Source organism: Periplaneta americana, chromosome 13, assembly GCF_040183065.1.
Source record: "Periplaneta americana isolate PAMFEO1 chromosome 13, P.americana_PAMFEO1_priV1, whole genome shotgun sequence".
NCBI classification, from domain to species: Eukaryota; Metazoa; Arthropoda; class Insecta; order Blattodea; family Blattidae; genus Periplaneta; species Periplaneta americana.
In genome coordinates, this window is record NC_091129.1 from 110,292,132 (window position 1) to 110,314,746 (window position 22,615).

General features: G+C 35.3%; 1 long non-coding RNA gene across 6 annotated transcripts in view; it reads right to left on the reverse strand.

Moving 5' to 3' along the window:
• Positions 1 to 22,615, reverse strand: part of LOC138712246 (uncharacterized) — a 63,218-nt gene that overhangs the window by 38,874 nt on the left and 1,729 nt on the right. For 5 of the 6 annotated variants that reach the window (XR_011335676.1, XR_011335674.1, XR_011335675.1 and 2 more), the window contains exons 2-3: positions 16,970 to 17,110; positions 13,561 to 13,678 (exon numbers count right to left, since the gene is read on the reverse strand). This is a non-coding gene — a long non-coding RNA (uncharacterized lncRNA). The remainder of the gene's footprint in view (positions 1 to 13,560; positions 13,679 to 16,969; positions 17,111 to 22,615) is intronic. The other variant, XR_011335678.1, reaches the window with a different exon arrangement.

Below are 22,615 nucleotides of genomic sequence, written 5' to 3' on the forward strand. Positions count from 1 at the left end.
TTTGTATTTCATTAATGGCAGATAGTATCATTTTACTTGGAATGATCATTTTCGACACAAATCCGATCAATTTTAACTCTTAAAATGAATAGCTAGAACGATTTGGTGCTATCTCCTATATATTTTAAGCACTGGAATTACCTCAGCTTTCTGTACAAATGTAATTAAATCACTGTAATAGCGAACTTGATATCGAAAAAATGCACACAAATGAATAAAATTACCAGAACATGTTGTCATGGCCAACTCTCGTAAATAACATATAGGACTAAATTTAATGTTATTTCCATAGTTACAATTCCGATTATTGCAATAACTAGGGCACGGCCGACTTGATGTGCTCGCTTCGCTTCTCCTTTACCGGCCTTGACAATTCATTTTGATCCCTGTGTTAAAGCTGTAATTGAGAAAATATGAAATTCCCGCCAGATGGCACTGACTCCCAAGGTTCACTGAGGAATGTGTGTATGGTTTCTTGTACGATTATAATTAGTAATATTGCGCTTCTTTCTACTGGTATGTGAGTTTATTGTGATATGATTCAAAATGACGTATTGTTGTGTATTTAGAATAGAAAAAAAAGAGTGAAGGAGCAATATATCATTCCACGAATTTCCGAGTGACAGGGAAAGATGATTATATTTCGTGACCATAATATTGTATGAAATGGAAATATAAAAATTGAAGTTGTATCCTTCGAAGAGGTGGAAAAATTCAAATATTTTATTTTATTTTAGCAGGTTATTTTACGACGCTTTATCAACATCTTAGGCTATTTAGCGTCTGAATGAGATGAAGGTATGATTATAGTTCAAAGAAGAAATCAGCGTGAAAAAACGTGAAGGAGATTTTGAAAATCTAAACATAACCTTATATATTAACTGCACAATCTCATTAGTGTCTACTAAACTTAACCCAATGTATGTAATTATTAATGAACTTATTTTGTAAAAGGTTAATATGCAAATTGAAACTCACAGTCTGAAGTATTTATAGCTGCCACCATATCACTATTATCTTCAGTACACAGTAAGAAATTCAACCTCTTATACACTGCCACACTTGCCGATGCAGTGCTCACACATCATGTGTCGCTATTTAACAATGTAACATTCAGGGCAGTCAACAGTAAACAAATAAAGTTCATATGATGGTTTCAAGGTCACTCCTGTATTCTTTAACATCTCTACTTTCATCTTAGAATATCAAAAAGCTAATTATGAATATGTGATTTTTTTACTTTTGTCCCATTTTTACCTGGTTCTGGCCCACTGTGCAATGGTGACATTCCTCTGCGCCATTTTTCTATCATTGGTCGCAACGGGTCGAATAAGCACGGAATTGTGATGTAAAACGTATTAGACTGAAGAGCGGTTCTTGGGCCGTTGTCTGCTACAGATGTTACTGTAACGTCCAGCTTTATTTTTTGGTACCCGCTGCGCAAATTGCTGGAGAAGAATTGTGTCGATGCAATAGGATTGTTAGTAAAATCCATCTGTTCAACATTGGTGCTGATTCGGATGGAATCAGTTCTTGGAATTTGTTGCATCGACGAGCTGGTCGTAGTGCTGGGTTTTTGTTCCTCCACATTATTGCGCATTAACTTTGCGGGTGTTTCGCCAACTGTTGTAACCATATCCACATCACTAGTCGATCGTATTGATACTTTGCTAATGTTATCCATTTCTGGACTCTGTTGGTTGGAATTGTTCATTCTCCGTTTTCTGGACACTGGCGAGCTGGTCATAATAGCGGGCAGCTCTTCTTCCACAGTACTGCCGGCATGATTAATAACTTCAGGAGCGAAGTATCTACGACGTCCTTTTATAATAGCACCATTCTTTAATGCTAGGTGTGTAGCAAGTTTCACTGATTTGCTAATTTGACTCTGTCCTATATCTTGTGGGTATCTATCACGCACAAATTTAATTATGTCACGTTGAGTGACACCGGCCCGATTTTGAAGTTCGTTTATAGCCGTAAGAATCATTTTGGTTGGAATGATTATGTCTCCACACAAATCCGATCAAATTAAAGTCTTCAAATCAGTAGCTAGAACATGTGGTGGTGCTATCTTCGGTATAATTAAAGCACTGGAATGGAGCTCAGCTTTATGTAAGAACGTAATTCATCACTATAATAGCGAACTTCATATTGATACATTCCTGAACACACGGGTCAGCTTACTCTTCATAAATAACATACAGGACTAAATTGTGATGTTATTTTCATAGTTACAATTCTGATTATTGCAATAACTAGGGCACGGCCGACTTGATGAGCTCACTTCGCTTCTCCTTTACCGGCCTTGACAATTCATTTTGATCCCTGTGTTAAAGCTGTAATCGAGAAAATATGAAATTCCCGCCAGATGGCACTGACTCCCAAGGTTCACTGAGGAATGTGTGTATGGTTTCTTGTACGATTATAATTAGTAATATTGCGCTTCTTTCTACTGGTATGTGAGTTTATTGTGATATGATTCAAAATGACGTATTGTTGTGTATTTCGAATAGAAAAAAAAGAGTGAAGGAACAATATATCATTCCACGAATTTCCGAGTGACAGGGAAAGATGATTATATTTCGTGACCATAATATTGTACGAAATGGAAATATAAAAATTGAAGTTGTATCCTTCGAAGAGGTGGAAAAATTCAAATATTTTACTTTATTTTAGCAGGTTATTTTACGACGCTTTATCAACATCTTAGGCTATTTAGCGTCTGAATGAGATGAAGGTGATAATGCTGGTGAAGTGAGTCCAAGGTCCAACACCGAAAGTTACCCAGCATTTGCTCATATTGGGTTGAGGGAAAACCCCGGAATAAAACCTCAACCAGGTAACTTGCCCCGACTGGGAATCGAACCCGGGCCACTTGGTTTCGTGGATAGACGCGCTAACCGTTACTCCACAGGTGTGGACAAAAATTCAAATATATTGGAGCAACAGTGACAAATATAAATGACACTCGGGAGAAAATTAAACGCAGAATAAATATGGGAATGCCTCTTATTATTCGGTTGAGAAGCTTTTGTCATCTCGTCTGCTGTCAAAAAATCGGAAAGTTAGAATGTATAAACACAGGTATATTACCGGTTGTTCTGTATGGTTGTGAAACTTGGACTGTCATTTTGAGAGAGGAACAGACATTAATGGTGTTTCAGAATAAGGTTCTTAGAAAAATATTTGGGACTAAGAGCGATGGAATTAGAGGAGAATGGATGAAGTTACATAACGCAGAACTGCACGCATTGTATTCTTCACATGATATAATTAGGAACATTAAATCCAGACGTTTGAGATGGACAGGGCATGTAGTATGTATGGGAGAATTCAGATACGCATATAGAGTGTTAGTTGGGAGGCCAGAGGGAAAAAGACCTTTGGGGAGGCCGAGACGTAGATGGGAGGATAATATTAAAATGGATTTGAGGGCGGTGGGATATGATGATAGGGACTGGATTAATCTTGCACAGGATAGGGACCAATGGCGGGCTTATGTGAGGCGGCAATGAACCTTCGTGTTCCTTAAAAGCCATAAGTAAGGGAAAGATGCGAAAATGGCTTAAAGTGATTTCACGCTGAGACTTTGTTCCTAAAGCAACTCCCCATCTTCAGTCGTTTGTAGTTTACATCTCAGGGAAGAAGATTATTCTAATAATGGGAAATTTAGACTATTAAAACCAAATGCTGTGCCAACAATATTCCCTCATTATCCTAGGTATAAAGTGACAGATGTATGCTGACGACTTGCAAATTTATTTGCATTTCTACCCTGAGGAGTACATAAAATAAACGAAGACTTGAATTCGATTTCACTGTGGGCACATAAATCTGGATAAAGGTTAAATCCAGAGAAATCGCAAGCAATCGTAATGGGACATAAGCATCTACGTACTGTTGTCACGCCAGGAGAAGTCGCCTAAAGTACTTAGACGGGGCAGAGGGGAAACGGTCGCGCATGCGCACTGCGCTGTTCACAACAATATTCCTGTTTCACAAACATCTACTACACGTGTGTGAGAGTGTTTGCGACTTGTGGAATAATAGTGGCGTTTTATTGTGTTGTTTTATTAGTTTCAACAGGACGATTGTTTTCAATATACCGCAAGTCTTTGCATTGCTTTAGTTATCGTTTGCTTTTAGTGTTAATAATCTTGATAATAATACAGTTAATGGAATTTATGTTATTGTATACTTTTAGTTTAGCTAGCAGTTTTTGATTTGTTAATGGTAAATATGTCGACAAAGAGGAAACAAGGATTGACAATCTATAGCTAAGAAAGAAATATTATTGCAAATGTAAAATAATTCTGTGAAAGAACAACAATGCTTTTGCATTCCTCTAAAGAATTCAACAGCAAAGGCAGAAAAGTACTGTAATCTAGCCACCAGAACGATACAGCGTATAATGACTGAAATGAAAGACTGCTCAGAAGATAGTGCGTTGTCAACACTTGGGGGATGGGGACAGAAACGTCCAGATTACCGAAACGCAAATGTAAATGACTTTGACCGGAGGTTGATAAACAAGAAAGATGGCCACCGGCGCAGCTCAGGAGATAGTACATTTGCCTGCTGATCCAGAGTTGCGTTCGGGTGTGGGTTCGATTCCCGCTTCGGCTGACTAGCTGGTTGGGGTTTTCCGAGGTTTTTCCCAACAGGAAGACGAGGCGAATGTCAGATAATCAATGGCGAATCCTCGGCCTCTTTCGCCAAATACCATCTCGCCATCACCAATTCTATCGACGCTAAATAAACCTAGCAGTTGATATAGTGTCAAACAGTCAAGTAAAAAAAAAGGGTAGTACCAAGCTGCAAGAAACTTTTTCCCGTATTACAAGAGAGAATTTATTTCAAATGGAAGGCAACATTAAGACGAATACTGAAGGAAAGGGGTTTCGGGTGGAAGAAGTGTACATTGAGAAGAAAATGTTTAATTGAAGGGGTAAACACTATAAATTGGAGGTGAAGATATCTACAGAAAATAGAAAAGGTTAGGGAAGAGGGTAAACCGATTTTGTACATGGATGAGATACGGATAGACACCAATTTAACGTTTCCCAAGTACTGACAGGTTAAAAAATGTTACGGTAATTTTGACTACTGTAAATGAGTCCAACAGACTCATTGTTGTCCATCCGGATGGAGCTCTTTGCTTTGTCGAGAGATGTGGGTTAATATACAAGACGGGAACAGCAACAGTTGATTATCATGGACAGATGATAGTCCAATAATTTTTAAGATTAGATTAGATTAGATCTTTATTAGCCGATAGAATTACAAGCATTCATGGCATCGTCAGTACACAAGAAAAATGATATAACGTACAATATAATACAAAAATAGACTTAATTCTAAATAAATTTAACAGTTTAATATTACGTGACATGCAAAAAAAAAAAAAAGAAAAAAAAAAATATATATATATATATGACAAGCTTGATCTTCAGTCTCCACTGTTCTATCTAGTATCTTCTCTTTTTGCTTTTCCCTGTCTTTTCTTCAACTCTGAGTTACCTGAAACATAAATGGTCAAGGGCAGTATCAAGAAACGTTAAATACTCAAATTTTAGATTTAGATATTCATTTGTGCAAAATTGGCATATGTGTTAATAAAATGTTCTTTACCTCTTTTTTTAATTTTCTTATGTTAAGTTCTTTGATTTTCTGTGGAAGTTTATTATATAAATTGCTGCCTCTATGTGATATGCTGTTAAGACTTCTGGTAAGCCTGTGGTAATTCAGATGTATGTTTTGGGATGTTCTGGTGTTATATTCATGATAGGTTGAATTTGTTTTAAAAGAATCTATGTTTTGATGAATAAAGCACACTGTTTCTAATATATATATATGCAGGGTACAGGTAAGATTTTTAGTTCTCTGAAAATTTTTATACTTTCCGTCCGAATAGGAACTTGTTTAATGAAGGACTCGAAAAGCATAACATAAGCGACTCAGCTTCTCAGTTAGATGTTGTAAGAAATGTGATGATAGTAATAGCGACAACAACACTGAAGATGCGGAATCTTATATGTCTGACTTCGTTCCCTTAGGCGCAATTCACACAGAGAAGACAATAAAAAAATAAATGCATGCATAAATAAGTGCATAAATAAATGCATAAATGAGTGAATGAATGAATAAATAAATACATGCATTAATAAATAAATGAAACAAAAATAATTTTTTGGGTTTTACGACGATGTATCAACATTTCAGGTTATTTAGCGTCTGAATAATATGAAGGTGATAATGCCGGTGAAATGAGTCCGGGGTCCAGCTCCGAAAGTTACCCAACATTTGCTCGTATTGGGTTGAGGGAAAACTCCCGGAAAAGAACTGAGTCCACACCTGTGGAGTAACGGTCAGCGCGTCTGGCTGCGAAACCAGGTGGCCCGGGTTCGAATCCCAGTCGGGGCAAGTTACCTGGTTGAGGTTTTTTCCGGGGTTTTCCCTCAACCCAATACGAGCAAATGCTGGGTAACTTTAGGTGCTGGACCCCGGACTCATTTCACCGGCATTATCACCTTCATATCATTCAGACGCTAAATAACCTAGATTTTGATACAGCGTCGTAAAATAACCCAATAAAAAATAACTGAACCAGGTAATTTGCCCCAACTGGGATTCGAACCCGGGCAAAATAAAACAAATAAATAAGATATGGCATACATTCTTCCTTTTTTCAACCACTAAGGGTGCACACAAAATCTTCTTTGTTTTTTAATATCATCCAGTTGTACGAGAGCCAGGGCATCCTCATCGTCTGAAGAAGACATTACGAAAGCTGTGCGACGCGCAAGTGTTTTTGACTCTTCAGTATGCTTTGCTCATGTCATGTCCGCGTCGTGTCTCCGCCCGACGTCCGAGCCGCGTCCTGTCTACATCTTCTCTATGTGAATTGCGCCTTATAGTCAAGTAGACCGAAGTTTTCAGGTCAGAGTGTAGTGTAAAGTTCCCCCGTCCCGCCTATCCACTCCACGCGCCAACTCGTAGCGCGAAGACAGTAGCATTCTTGATAGTAGTACTATACCTCATATAATACTGAATGGGATTATTGTTAAATATAGTGAAACAGTTAAAAATCTTGGCTTTTATGTAGCGGAGACGCAGAATTTCTGCATGGAAATATCATATGAACTTCGGCACATCGTAATAATATATTTTTATGGAAAGCGATCTAAATTGGAACACTCAAGTAAAACATACTTGCAAAAAAAATATTTTCTTAACTTCACTCCTTGTTTCATATGAAAGAATTTCTACCACTTAGTCTAAAAAAGAATCTTATTCAGACGCTTGTAATGCCCATTTTGATTATTGCGATTCCTTGCTAACTAATGTAAGTTTACTCTTGGCTGAGAGACTACAATGTGTGCATACGATTCATCTGCAAGACTCGTAAATTTGACCATATAAACCTTCTCTCCAGTTACTTTCATGGGTGTGTCTGAAGGAATAAGGAATGAAGAACAATACATTCACTGTCTCTTCTGTTTAGAATCATGCATACTTCTCCTCCAAAGAACATAGCAAAACACCAGAAGATACTCAAGATTGGAGGAAGAAGACTGCCATTCTTAAAAAAGCAATCATAACAGCAAAAAAGAACAGTTTTAATAAATTTATTGAAACCATTAATTACAGAACATATAAATTTCTGAAGAATATTTCCAATACACAGGAAAATACTAGCCAACCTATTATTCATAATAACAAAACACTAACAGATAGTAGAGATATAACAAACGCATTTAATAAACACTACTCAAACTCTCACAGATTACATTCCAATATTAAAAAAAACCGACAAATTTATCAAAAGAGATTTACATAAAAATAATAAAAACCATATTACTAGTAATATCACAAAACCTGAAGGTAGTTAGTTAGTGAAGTTTAAGGGGAGGTTGTAAGCTGATTTGGATCAAAATTAACATTTTTTGGTTTTTAGCTGAACTAATAAATTATGAAAACGTCGGTAGGTTAAGGAAGATCACAACTACAGGTGTGCAAATTTTCATAGATGTAGATTCAATTGTTTCTGAGATAAGTGTACCTGAAGTTGCTAAATTTAACACGGCGAGGATAGGGCTTACAACCTCCCCTTAAAAAGGGCGCGTCAGCTACTATGGCTGTTTGCGTCCTTAGACCTGAAATATTTCATCAAATTTTACTTCCAAAGAATTAAAATTTAAAAACCAAGAAATCTCCTGGTCCCAACAACATTCGTTCCGAAATTTTTAAACATCTGGGGGAAAAAGCCAAGTCTGTACTTTTATCCATTTTCAATTTATCATGGAACACCTCAATTCCTGCAGCTTGGAAAAAATCAATCATTGTATCAATTCACAAAAAAGGGAAACTTGTTCATGATGTTAATAGTTATCGAACAATAGCACTATTAAGCATGATAGCAAAAACTATGGAGTCAGTGATCTCCAATAGATTAACTTGGTATTTAGAATTCCAAAATCTTTTATCACCAAGACAAGTCGGCTTTTAACAACTACACTCTACTAATGAACAAGTCATATGCCTCGGCCAAGAAATAAAAGACAGTTTTAACAAGAAAGAAGCTACCTTGGCAATATTTATTGACTTTCAATTAGCATTTGACTCTGTTTGGAGAAATAAATTATTACTAAAACTCCAGAAATTAAGTATCTCCAGCAATATGTTCAGATGGATATCAGAATTCCTTAGTCAAAGATTCATTGCCACTAAATTCAATAAGTCACTTTCTAGTTACAGATAAACATATCGAGGTCTACCTCAAGGCGCTGTCTTCAGCATAACTTTATTCAATATTAGTATAAATGACTTACCCTCCCTATTGGAGGAGTCAAACATGAAAACAGCACTATTTGCAGATGATATAGTTTTGTGGACTTCCGGATCTTACAGACATAAAGACAAAATTCAAAATTCTGCTCTTAAAGCTCTAAATCAGCTACATGAATGGAACACATCAAATTTGATGACGCTCAATTTAAGCAAAAGTAACTACCAAATATTTTCACTTGGTAAAAAAAAAAGAGAATTCAATATCCAATACAATGGCCAACACCTTCCTAGGACTTATGAATCCAAATATCTTGGAGTTATTTTCGACAGTAAGTTAACATGGAGCAACCATTTGAAAACATTTCTGAAAAAGCTCGCAAAAGATTCTCCTTTCTGAAAAAACTAGCAGGAAAGAAATGGGGATGCTCTAGAGCAGGGGTCGTCAGCACAGAGCACACTGGGGCTATAATCTCTTACCCGCGGAAAACGCAGTGCACTATGGTGCACTCCGTAGCTGCTAGCGGGTATGCTCTCTCTCTCTCTCTCTCTCTCCGTGCTGCACGACGGTGCACACAGGACGGCACCGCGTACCCTTTGCACATTTCAGCGAGTGCTGACGACCACTGTTATAGGAATACTTTGAACACTACATATAAAATGTTTATATAGCCAGTGCTGACATACTGCGGAGAAATTTTAATTACTTCACCTTTCATAAATGAAATAGAATATAATTAATTGATTAACTAGTGGACTTACTCGTGTTAATTATGTAAGATTATGATAGAATATGTTCAAAACCAAGCTTTCAGGCTCATAAGTGGTGGAATTAAAACAACTCCAATAGGTTCTATGAGATTCCTCACTAATATTAACAGCATCAAAATGACAATAGAAGAAAAAGCACTGATCCAACATGAAAAACTTATCAGATTACCAGGAAACAATTGGCATTCATATGGTCCTCTCTGTAGATTAAAAACTCAAAAAAGTTTCATATCCATCTACTTGGAGGATTTAGTGAAGAACTGTTTTCAGAACATGGGAGGAGTGATGGTAAGAGGCAAAGTGCATAAGATTTGCTGATGATATGGCTTTGTTAGCAGAAGAGGAGATGATACTAAGGGATATGCTATAGGAGCTAAATGACAGCTGTGAACAGTATGGGATGAAGATAAATGCAAATAAGGCAAAGGCCCTGGTCATAGGAAGAAAAATAAAGAAGGCAAACTTGCGAATTCTAAATGAGGCAGTAGAGCAAGTGGATAGCTTCAAATACTTACGGTGTACTATAAGCAGTAACATGAGCTCCTGCCAGAAAGTTCAAAAGGAGGATAGCAATGGCCAAGAAAGCTTTTAATAGAAAAAAAGAGCATCTATTTCGGATCTCTGGAAAAAGAACTAGGAAGAGACTAGTGAAGTGCTTTGTGTGGAGTGTAGCATTGTATGGGGCAGAAACATGGACATTACGACGAAGTGAAGAGAAGTGAATAGAAGCATTTGAAATGTGGATATGGAGAAGGATGGAGCGTGTGAAATGGACAGACAGAGTAAGAAACGAGGCTGTGTTGGAAAGAATGGATGAAGAAATAATGAAGCTGAAACTGATCAGAAAGAGGAAAAGGAATTGGCTGAGTCACTAATTGAGAAGAAACTGCCTTCTGAAGGATGCACTGGAAGGAATGGTGAACGGGAGAAGAGTTCGTGGCAGAAGAAGGTATCAGATGATAGACGACATTAAGATGTATGGATCATATGGGAGACAAAGAAGAAGACAGAAGATAGGAAAGACTGGAGAATGCTGGGTTTGCAGTGAAAGACCTGCCCTTGGGCATGAAAGAATGAATTATTTATAACAATAAATTATTACATTCAATAACTGAATAAACTTGAATCCTTGTTTAGTCAAATGGTTATAATAGTAAATATAGGCCTAATGAAATATGCCCACATATTATGAAACGTGAAAGGGGCAGAAACGTGGACATTAGGATAAAGTGAAGAGAAACGAACAGAAGCATTTGAATTGTGGATTTGGAGAAGAATGGAACTATGAAGTGAAGAGACAGATTAAGAAATGAAGCTGTGCAGGAAGGAGTGGGTGAAGAAAGACTGATGCTGAAACTGATCAGGAAGAGGAAAAGGAATTGTTGGGTCACTGGCTGAGAAGAAACTGCCTCATAAAGGATGCACTGGAAGGAATGGTGAACGGGAGAAGAGTTCGGGGCAGAAGAAGATATCAGATGATAGACGACATTAAGATATATGGATCATATGAGAAAACAAAGGTAAAGGCAGAAAATAGGAAAGATTAGAGAAAGCTGGGTTTGCAGTGAAAGACCTGTCCTTGGGCAGAACACTGAATGAATGAATGAATGAATGAATGAATGAATGAATGAATGACTTATTATACAGGCTCTTCAAACTCTTCATCAATTCAGTTAACAACTGTATGAATGTTTATTTGTCATAAAGGCTGACAGAAAATTATTAGTATTGAAATAAGTACGAGTAGTTAAAAAAGATGAAGTTTTTACAGTAATTTTTTTGGTCTTCTGGTGGGCCCTAAGAGACAGCGAAGAAAATCGACATGCTCTTCGTTGGTCATTATACTAATTTATACTTTTAAAGAAAATTCTTGATCAAGTTTGAACAATTTAATATGAGAGAGAGAGAGATGATTATATTAGCTAAAATGTTAATTGTTACAATGATTTATTAAAGGGGAGGGAACAAAAATTTCGAATCTTTAAGAATACATTTTTAACGATCTGGCAGTTTTTAAGATCCCTTTCAAAGGTTGGACATAAAATCTAAAAATACCTATGTCACCTATTCAAAAAATCTAAAAATCCGGTCCTTATCTCATTTCTATAGTTAAATCAGACTACGAATGTCGTGATATAAAAGACAAGTTATAAATATGAGATAATAAAATACTTATTCAGAATTCTCATTATAGTACTGTAATCTTCGTCTTTATAGATAAAGACATCGAAATATAAATCTGTTAGGGTTTTTTTCAATGTCACAATATCCACTTCTGTACCATGTCTTTCTGTTAAACCAAGATGTTCCTCACTAAAATAATAGTGATTAAAAGTTAGAGCACAAACTCTTTTTGGATGGTTCATGTCATAGAAATCCTCTTCGTCCATATCTTTAATGAACGGTAACTGGTCTGTTAAAGAGAAATGAATATTTTATCTTCACTTGTTTCTGTCACAATCTCTTAAATTATAAATTATTTTATAATTATAATTACTGTCATTTAAGGTTCGCCTATACTTAATTATTGATTAAAGCAGCGTTTCTCAAAGTGTGTTCCCCAGAACCCCAAGGTTCTGTAAGCAACTCTTAGGGGTTCCGCTAATTCTTGATGTGAAATTATTTAATTTTTAATTTCTAAAATATGTTATAAATGAATGACTGTATTGCATACTGAAGTATATCCAATTCACTTTGAATATCGTTTACTACCTTAGGATTATTATTATTATTACTATTATTATTATTATTATTATTATTATTATTACTAATATTATTATTATCACATCATCATCGTCATCATCATCATCATCATCAATTAACGTTGTATTGTGATCAGTTGCCATTCGTAATTTTAAAATTAAATGAGCACGAAATAACACCTGTAAATAGACTGTAAGAATCTCGGAGATTGTACAGATCCAGAAACAACAGTCTGAGCATGCGCAGTATGTTATAACTGGAACTTGGAAAATTCAGGTGGCCCAAATTTTGTTTCTGGGTCTGTACAGCCTTAGAAAAAAGTTTTGCAGATACTTTAATAATAATAATGATAATAATAATAATTATTATTATTATTAAATTAAACACAGAATAAATATGGGAAATGCCTGTTATTATTCGGTTGAGAAACTTTTATCATCCAGTCTGCTGTCGAAAAATCTGAAAGTTAGAATTTATAAAACAGTTATATTACCGGTTGTTCTGTATGGTTGTGAAACTTGGACTCTCACTTTGAGAGAGGAACAGAGATTAAGGGTGTTTGAGAATAAGGTGCTTAGGAAAATATTTGGGGCTAAGAGGGATGAAGTTACAGGAGAATGGAGAAAGTTACACAACACAGAACTGCACGCATTGTATTCTTCAGCTGACATAATTAGGAACATTAAATCCAGACGTTTGAGATGGGCAGGGCATGTAGCACGTATGGGCGAATCCAGAAATGCATATAGAGTGTTAGTTGGGAGACCGGAGGGAAAAAGACCTTTAGGGAGGCCGAGACGTATGTGGGAAGATAATATTAAAATGGATTTGAGGGCGGTGGGATATGATGATAGAGAATGGATTAATCTTGCTCAGGATAGGGACCAATGGCGAGCTTATGTGAGGGCGGCAATGAACCTCCGGGTTCTTTAAAAGCCAGTAAGTAATAATAATAATAATAATAATGTATGTGTGTGTGTGAGATAAGGCCGAGAAATTTTGTATGGAGCCCTCTGTTAGTGACGTGTTGTTATACTTGCTGTAAGACAAGCTGAGGATTTTATCATCCTTAAAATTCCACTATCCGCACCTGGGTTTGAATATACAAACTCGGATCCAATGTCAGCATGATGATAGCTAGACTACTAAGGTCTACATATCAAATGTATCTTTTCTCTTAATTTGTATATATTACAATATGCAGTAACTTGAAAAGGCTGTCTTTTAGTAATTTTAGTTAAGTAATGGTACCATGGCACATATTTCTGTCATAATAAAATTAAAAATATATTTTACCTCGTACAGTTGAAAAGACAATACAAAAATCCTCCTCAGATAAACCGCTATGACTTAGTGTCACTCTGTTTTCTCCATTCTTTAGTGCCAATCTATGGGACCTTCCTCCTCGGCAGGCCTAATATGAAACAAACAAGAACAGATCATTAGTAACTCTGCTCATAAATCATTTTACCACTATAATAAATGAAAATGAACTGGTCTTAGAGATAGGTTAGATCGAACTTGAACTACTCAGTCAAAACAGTGGACTTAAAATGTTGATTTGTCTTTGGCATGAGCATCTTCATTACCGGTATTAAACTATTTTTTAAAATGTTGCTAAGGTATCTATTGTTAAATATCAAGACTCTTATGGAGAGTATGGAAAATCAGAACAACATATTTCATTATTTTCAGTTAGTATCCTTGGCTTCGAGATTTCTTAAATATGTGGGATAAGCTTGAAAAAAAAAAACCACATGGCATATAATATTTCATAATTTTAAAAATTAAGTAGGCTAATACATTATCATGGGCGAAGGGAATGTAGGGCCTACCTGAAATCAAGTGTTGTACAGAGCCATTATTATCAATGGCCGAGACGTAGATGGGAGGATGATATTAAAATAGATTTGAGGGAGGTGGGATATGATGATAGAGACTAGATTAATCTTGTACAGGATAGGGATCAATAGCGGGCTTATGTGAGGGTGGCAATGAATCTCCAGGTTCCTTAAAAGCCATTAGTACTCCATTGTTGATAGAGAAGATGAATGGAAGAAAGAAGGTTATTAGACTTAGGTTTTTTTACTTAGTTATTTAACGATGCTGTATCAACCACGAGGTTATTTAGCGTCGATGGAATTGGTGATAGTGAGATGATATTTGACGAGATGAGGCCGAGGATTCACCATACCTGACATTTCCCTTACGGTTGGGGAAAACCTCGGAAAAAATCCAACCAGGTAATCAGCCCAAGCGGGAATCGAACCCACTCCCAAGCATAACTCCGGATCAGCAGACAAGCGCCTTAGCCGACCAAGCTACGCTGGTGGCTTTTATTAGACGTAGTGGATGAACATGTTTGAGATGGTACTGGAAACTAATTTTGCTTCTGCTATAACTGAACAATTTTCCGCACTTCATACAAAACGCCATTTCTGTCCGTCACTTTTCCACAATTGTTTACAAAAGAGTTTGATTTTCATATGCAATGGTAATGATAGCCTAAGCCCCTAAGTTTTAGGACATGGTAGCACTCTATGGTCATGTTTGGTGAGTTACTTTAGCGGTAACATCGGTAACATCAATCTAGTCCAGTGTTAGCGCTGTACTGTTGATTCAAGTGCTTCCAGTGTGTCAGTCGATTTGTTTACAGTTTTCTTATAATTTTGTAACTTCACTGTGTTTGAGGTAAGTAGTATTTTATATAAGGTGTTTTAAAAGTACAACTAATTACCTGCTAACTTGAGTAAAAATATCTTCTGTTACTGTGCTTCCATGACTATTCACAGCTAAACTACTCTAACGATGACAGTTGCGGTTCGCACACGGTTGTGCTTCCCAGTACCTCTCTTGCATTCCAACATTCAATCAAAAAAAGTGACTAACAGTAAGTGTCTGTTTGTGGTGAACTTTGATATCATTGTCCTGTATTCAGAATGGATTCACTCAAATTGCAGCGATGCTGAAATTCCTCAAAATTTTATTTGTAACTTTTGTCAGTACACATGAAAGAAAATTTAGTGTTGGGTTCCTCTGATTTTTGCATATTATTACTAAATGTTTATTCTTGATTCTATACCAATTAATACTGTACATATTCCAATTGCAATTGTATCTCCATACTACTAACCAACTGAGTGCATCCCATTTCCCACTTGGTAGTGTAATAGCATGTATTACAACTTTTTCATATAGTTTTTTAGTTTGTTATTTAACGACATTGTATCAATTACTAGGTTATTTAGCGTCAGTGGGATTGGTGATAGCGAGATATTTGGCGAGATTAGACAGAGGATTTGCCATAGATTACCTGACTTTTGCCTTACGGTTGGAGAAAACCTTGGAAAAAACCCAACCAGGTAATCAGCCCAAGCGGGAATTGAACCCACACCCGAATGCAATTCCGGATTGGCAGGCAAGCACCTAGCTGACTGAACTACGCCGGTGGATCACTTTTTCATATATCAATAGAAAAAAAAATTGTTTAGAAATACATTTCGTAACTTTTAAATATTCTTAGAACCTAATTGAGGCACTCAGAAGCAAAGTGACACAAGTGACATTTTTTAAAAAATTGAGGTAAGTGTATATTCTAAATCTTTAACGTCACTTCTGTTCAGAGAAAAAATAATATAAGTGCAGTTCCAGTCAGTGCTGCTCCATGTTGGCGTTACTCTTATATTACAATGCATACAAAGTTTTGTCTGAGAGGAAAACTAATACAAATGCGTTGTTTACATAGTGTTGCGTTTTTTCTATTTATGATTAATTCATTTGCCACAATGGAGAGAGGTAACATATTACATATTCGAAACATCTTCGTGGAAGGCCTGCACACATTGAGCTGGACCAACTATACAATAAGGATAACTTTTGCTAAGTGGAGCAACTTGCAATAGCTAAAGAAATTCATCCCACCAATACACTACCTTTTATTTGATGACCTGAAGTATGAAGGATGGGCCTATAATAAGGACTGCAGGACGTGGAAGAGAAAGTTCAAGGAATACTCGCGGTATGAGTCCTACAGATGTAATATTCAAACTATCAGACACTATGTATTAAAAAAGGATCTAAAAATACGTCATTTAAAATTGCAAGTCTCATCCAGATCTCAGATGTTCTTCAAACTGTCAGACAATATCCTGTGTAAAGTCTACAAAATAAAGAGAGAAGAAATAGCAATATATATCACAGACACCACTCATTGTTGAAACTTCAGTTGTGAAATTCCTCCATGGAAATGGGTAATTCCAGAACATAGCATACAAATTCCAGGAGATCATTCCAAAAATGATCCTCCATACATTCTTTAGTTAGATGCCATGGAGCTACTCTTCAGCATATATAAGGATCATCTCCAAATTTATACAGATGGATCTCTAAACCTGATGATGGGATATCAGGAGCAGGGTATTATATTTCAAAATATCAAGAAAGTTATTTCATACCATGTTCATCCTCCTCCGTCTTGACACTGAATTGCTAGCTATTGATGCTGCTCTTCAGTGTGTTACTCAAATTTCTAAAAAATCTATTTGCATACTTACCGACTACAAGGAAGCTATATTTAATATAGTTAAATATGTACCAAACCTATACGCACATAGAATAATTATTCCAATTCAGAAACAACTACGTAAACTAAAAAACCTCCAAAAGGAAATAACATTTCAATGGATACCTAGTCATTGTGGTATACCTGGAAACGAGAAAGTCCATAACGTTGCGAAATAGGCAACATATTTGCAACCAAGATCTCTTCAAGTGATATCTCTATCCAATGCCTTTGCTTCAGTAAAGTCTCATTTTATAAACTTATGGATCAACAATTGGTTCTCTTCTGAAAAAGGAAAAATTTTACAGTCCGTTCAAAAGAAACCAAATAACCTGGAAATGTACAAAAAAAAATTTCCCAGACATGTTCAACATTTTTAACAAGAGCCAGAACACGTCACATTGTCACACAATTACCTACACCGATTTCACCTTTCTGATACTTCTACTTGTCTGTGATGTAATAATCATGAGAAGATCTGGAACACATTCTTCTATACTGGCCATCCATAAACCACAAAAGAAGTAAATTAAAATCATTAATATCAATTGCAGAAGACGGAGCCCTGCAGTATATATTGACTACTCTGGCTACTAGCAACAGGCATCTATAATGAACACCGTTCAAAATACCCCTCACTTCTCATGAAAAACAAAAACTGAATAGATTATAGTGGACTTTATGCTGTCAGCAAACAGCTGGATACGTTAAGAAGATTGACTGAGTGATTCTTTCGGTTATATAGACACATTTTTTGTTATAATATGATAATCAGAAAGCTCAAATGCTGTTAAGACGGAATGTTTGAATGTTGTAAGCAATCTTCTTGTTCTTGTTTTAAATAATACACAAATACTGAAAACTTTTGCACTTGTATTACTTCTCCACATAAATATTTTCGTGGAAAAATAATGCAAGTGACTTTAGGGCCCTATTTTACCTAAAATGATTTAAAATAGATAATTTCTATTTAGAAGTTAAAAAATATAGGTACCAACATACAGAAATGTAAATTTACAGCAACATAGTCCTGTAACAGATTTTTTAATTTCCTTTTCAACTTCAAAGTCATTTATCTCAAAACTTACTAAATGTCACTTGTATCACTTTGCTTCTGAGTGCCTCAATTGTTTTATTATCTCCGAAAGTTTCAGTGTCACATTAAAATTGTCTAATTATCTGGTCTAACCCTCCCCAATGCCAAAAATTAAATATTGACGTAATCTGTTGATTTTGACGTGAACTATCTTCCTACGAAGTGGAAAAGACCAATTCACCATTATATAGCTTGTAACGAAACATGTAATCTTTCCCCTAAAAAAATATCCCTTATGTTTGAGTGCAATATTGGTCCAATCCCGAACAACCAATGATCATGATCAACCAATCAAGCTATTTAATAGTCTAATTTCACCTAATAAATTTAATGAAGGCAATTCCAAATAAATTGGGAGGAGTAATTGCTTTAGCAATATCTATTGCAATTCTCTTTATTATACCTATATACAATTCATTATTAGAAAATGTACATAGTTCTTCAATTATTGATTTTCTAATAATTAGGAATAGTAGAGTGGATGATGCTAGTTTTTTTATTTATTGGTTCTGTATCTATATTTAGTAATGGATTTTCCTGTTACTTGCTGGTAATTCAATTTTTTATTAATATAATGAGAAGTCAGTATCAAGTCATATGGATAGTTATGAAAATATTGTTAAAGGACTAAAGAGAAAAGATAAACACATTCCTCATCTACAACATGTGAACCTGACACAAAAATATTGCAAACCAAGGCCAATAAATCCAAATAAAACTATGGATTTTGTGACCTTTTGAAATATGTTCACGCAGTTCATCATCCATTATAATATAATATATAATATAATATAATGTAATATAATATAATAAATGAATTAGTTTATTTAACGATGCTCGCAACTACAAAGGTTACATCATTGTTGCCAGTATGCTGGAATTTTGTCCCGCAGGAATTCTTTTACATGCCAGTAAATTTACTGATATGAGCCTGTCGCATTTAAACACACACACAAATGCCATCGACCTAGGCTAGGATCGAACCTTGAGCACAGAAGGCCAGCACTATACCGACTACACTACCTAGGTCGACTATATAATCTATACTAATAATAAATCTGTAGCCGAAATTTTTCTGGTAATTTTCGATTTTCCTAAAATAATTGGTCCTAACATATATAATTAACCACCCTGAAACCGAAAATAGCTTTTTTGAAATTTTTGTTTGTATGTATGTATGTCTGTCTGTCTGTATGTTTGTTACCTTTTCACGTGATAATGGCTGAACGGATTTCGATGAAAATTGGAATATAAATTAAGTTCGTTGTAACTTAGATTTTAGGCTATATTGCATTCAAAATACATTATTTAAAAGGGGGGTTATAAGGGGGTCTGAATTAAATAAATCGAAATATCTCGCTTATTATTGATTTTTGTGAAAAATGTTACATAACAAACGTTTCTTTAAAAATAATTTGCGATAAGTTTTATTCGTTGACAAATTTTGATAGGACTGATATTTAATGAGATGAATGAGTTTTAAAATTAAAATAACTGCCATCTAAGGCCGTGTAATGAATTAAAAAACAAACGACTTCGTCTATAAGGGGCCTTGGACAACAACAATCGAAAGCTATGAAAGATAGCCTACAGAGAATGTTTCTGTGTTTGTATGAAGTAATATCGGAAGCTAAATTAACCGATTTGTATAATTAATTATTATTTCACCATTGGAAAGTGTAGTTTGGACATAATGCTATAATGGGTCATTCCATTGTAACAAACGTTACATTCTTACATGGATTTGAACATTTGAAATTTTTCTGCAGTCAACTGTAGACAAGAGCAATGTTTTGGAACATACTTAGTAATAGAGGATAGTGTGAAGATTATATAGTACCAATTATATAACATTGTGATGGTGCATGTTCTTGGGTTTACAATTTGAAAAAAATGTAACAAACGTTACATCAAAGAACATGGATTCTCAAGTTGTGAAAGACTGTTGTGATTCTCTGTTCTTACAATATTTTATGTCAGATAAAAAAAATACAGCTTGAATCTAGGAAGATTACAGAACTAAATGACATAAATGTTTTTAATTCTACAGATGTATGTTACTTGAAAATAATTAAAAACTTAGAGTAACAAACGTTACAACAGTGTAACAAACATTACAGAGTCAGAATTGAACAGTTTGTAAAGAATATCCTAGTGATCATTTTAAAAAAAGGTAATTTTTGAGAGTACAATAACATTCTTACTCAACTAGAACAGTAAAATTTGTGTTGAAAATAAATTTTCCCCTAACTTCCTTAGGTTTAGGCAATGTGCTTAAAACTAGGTCTGGGGATATTTCATCTATATCGTCATTTGTTGGGTACACAAAGTAAGTGTTCTTTCCTTCTCTTCTTCTCATGAATTATACACTACACATATTACTCACATAATTGAGAAGGATTATATGTCCGACATAATATTGTCCAGTTTGTAGGTAATGAACCAATACGTAATCACCAACTGATAGTTCTGAAAATTTTGAATTCATGGCATGATCAATGGAATGAGTAGATTTTGTAGGACTGCTTGTTTCTTCCTGCGTTTCTTTTATTTTATGTTTCTTAAATGGTTCAACATCTCCAGTATTTGAGAAGAGCCCAACTGTTTTTGGTGCAGCAATTTTCACACATCGAGCTTGTTGGATTTCTACCACTGGCAATGCACTTTTCCATTCTTCTACATATTTTGCAGCAATTGAGTCAATTTTACCAGCAGGGACATAAAAACAATGTATGTTGTAAATGTTAGATTTTGTGATGTCATAAAATTGCTCAGCATTTTGCACGGTAGCATTTCCTTGTAAAACTCGCTTCCATACACTGCGTTTAAGAGTAGCTCCAACACCAGCGTGTGTGCCCTTACCATGGTAAGACTCGTTATAGTTCCATTCAACATTACATCCTAGAATTTTGGATATGTGCACAAGTATGATATTGCCTTCCGGTTTTTAAAATGTTGTGCAGCACCATCAGTCCACAGATAAACTGAAGTTATAGGAGACTGCTTTAATGTAGACAGGTAGTTTAGTAGGATTTCATTGAGAGCAGCAACTTCAGCAGTGCCATGACTCTGTGTATCACTAATGACTGCTAAACATATTGTTGTGACATTATCAGTAGAAGATTTTCGGAAATAGCAAACTACAGTATAGATTATTGTTGATGTTTCAGCTGATGTGTGTGTCCAGTGTGCTGCCATAACTTCATTCTGAAATTTTGCTACATAGTTCTCAGCAAAATCTGTTAGGAGAATCAGCTGTCCCGGTTGTAGTGATGATTTTTGATTCTGCTGTTCCTTCCATTGTCTTCTTTTATTGTATATATGATTGGATAGTTGCGTTAGATGATTCTTGAAATAAGTGGGGAATTCATTTATAGACATATCTTTTTGAACCAGATGTCCACCTTCCCATTGCTTGGTGTGAACCTCATCACAGTCATCATCAATTTTTGTAATAAGCGTGGATTCAATATCTCCACATTCTTGACAACTTCTTTTCATACAGTTCTTATTTTCAGTTTGACAAACTGTTTCTTTCAGAAGCTCCTGGATGGTTTTGGTTTTCACTTGTTTTCCAGGGTGCTGCTGAAATCATTAACTGCGTATTTTCACAGTAAGGGCAGCAGCACATTATCTGATCCTTATCAGAGACCAATCTGACATGTTTCGGTCGCATTTCACAAAATTTTGATAGACCAATCTTTACATTTGGATTCTGCTCTTGAAAAAGTGTGTATACTTCACGCAAATGATACACAAGCAGCATTTTTTGCATATATTCTTTCTTTCCATCCTCACGTATTATAATAAAATCTTTTTTTCCAGGGAGTTGGCGGGAAACATCGTCACATTCATAAAAATCCTTCACCATTTGCATAGTATCTGCAGTAATAGGCAATGTAGAAGATGTGGAATGTTTTGCTGGCTGTACTAATAGATTAAATGATTCAGCAAGCTTTCTTACTACGGCTGTTTGTTTTCGAGGGCTCCTTGGAAGGTTTCTTTGTGCTCTTTTTATAGCCTTTCCAAAAGAATTTGCACTCTTATAAGGAGGATTTCCTGAAGAACCATCTTTCAAAATACATGAACTTAAAACTCTTGCTTTTTGTCTTCTACGATATTCTTATACTCGCTTCCTAGTGGCTTCTCTTTCTGCAGATTTTTCCGATTTTGATTTTGGCTTTTTCCTAAGTTTCCTCATAATATTACGACACTTTTCTAGTCTCTCTTGAGTTTTTTCTGTGTCCATTCTAGCTCTGTACTCATACATTCTCTCAGCAGCAGATTTTGGAGCTTTTTTCATACTGAAATGCATATATGGCCCATCAAACATGAAAACGTACTAAAACACGTCTTATTTTAAATATAAGCTTACCAAACATAGGCCATTAATCAATAATTTCATGTATTACATCTGATTATCTTATTATTTTTTGTGTAACAAATGTTACCACATTGTTATGTAACGTTTGTTACTATTTAATGTAACGTTTGTTACACAGAATTTATATAAAATTATTATTTAAAAAATCAGAACGTCTAGTATTTACGTACCGGTAGCTTACATGAGGAAGTAAGATAATACAAAGTTTCATTTTAAAATAAAAAACAGTTTTCTAATTATGAAATAAAATTATTATTTTTGTAACAAACGTTACATAACCTAAGTATTTCTTTTAACAGTGGATAACTAC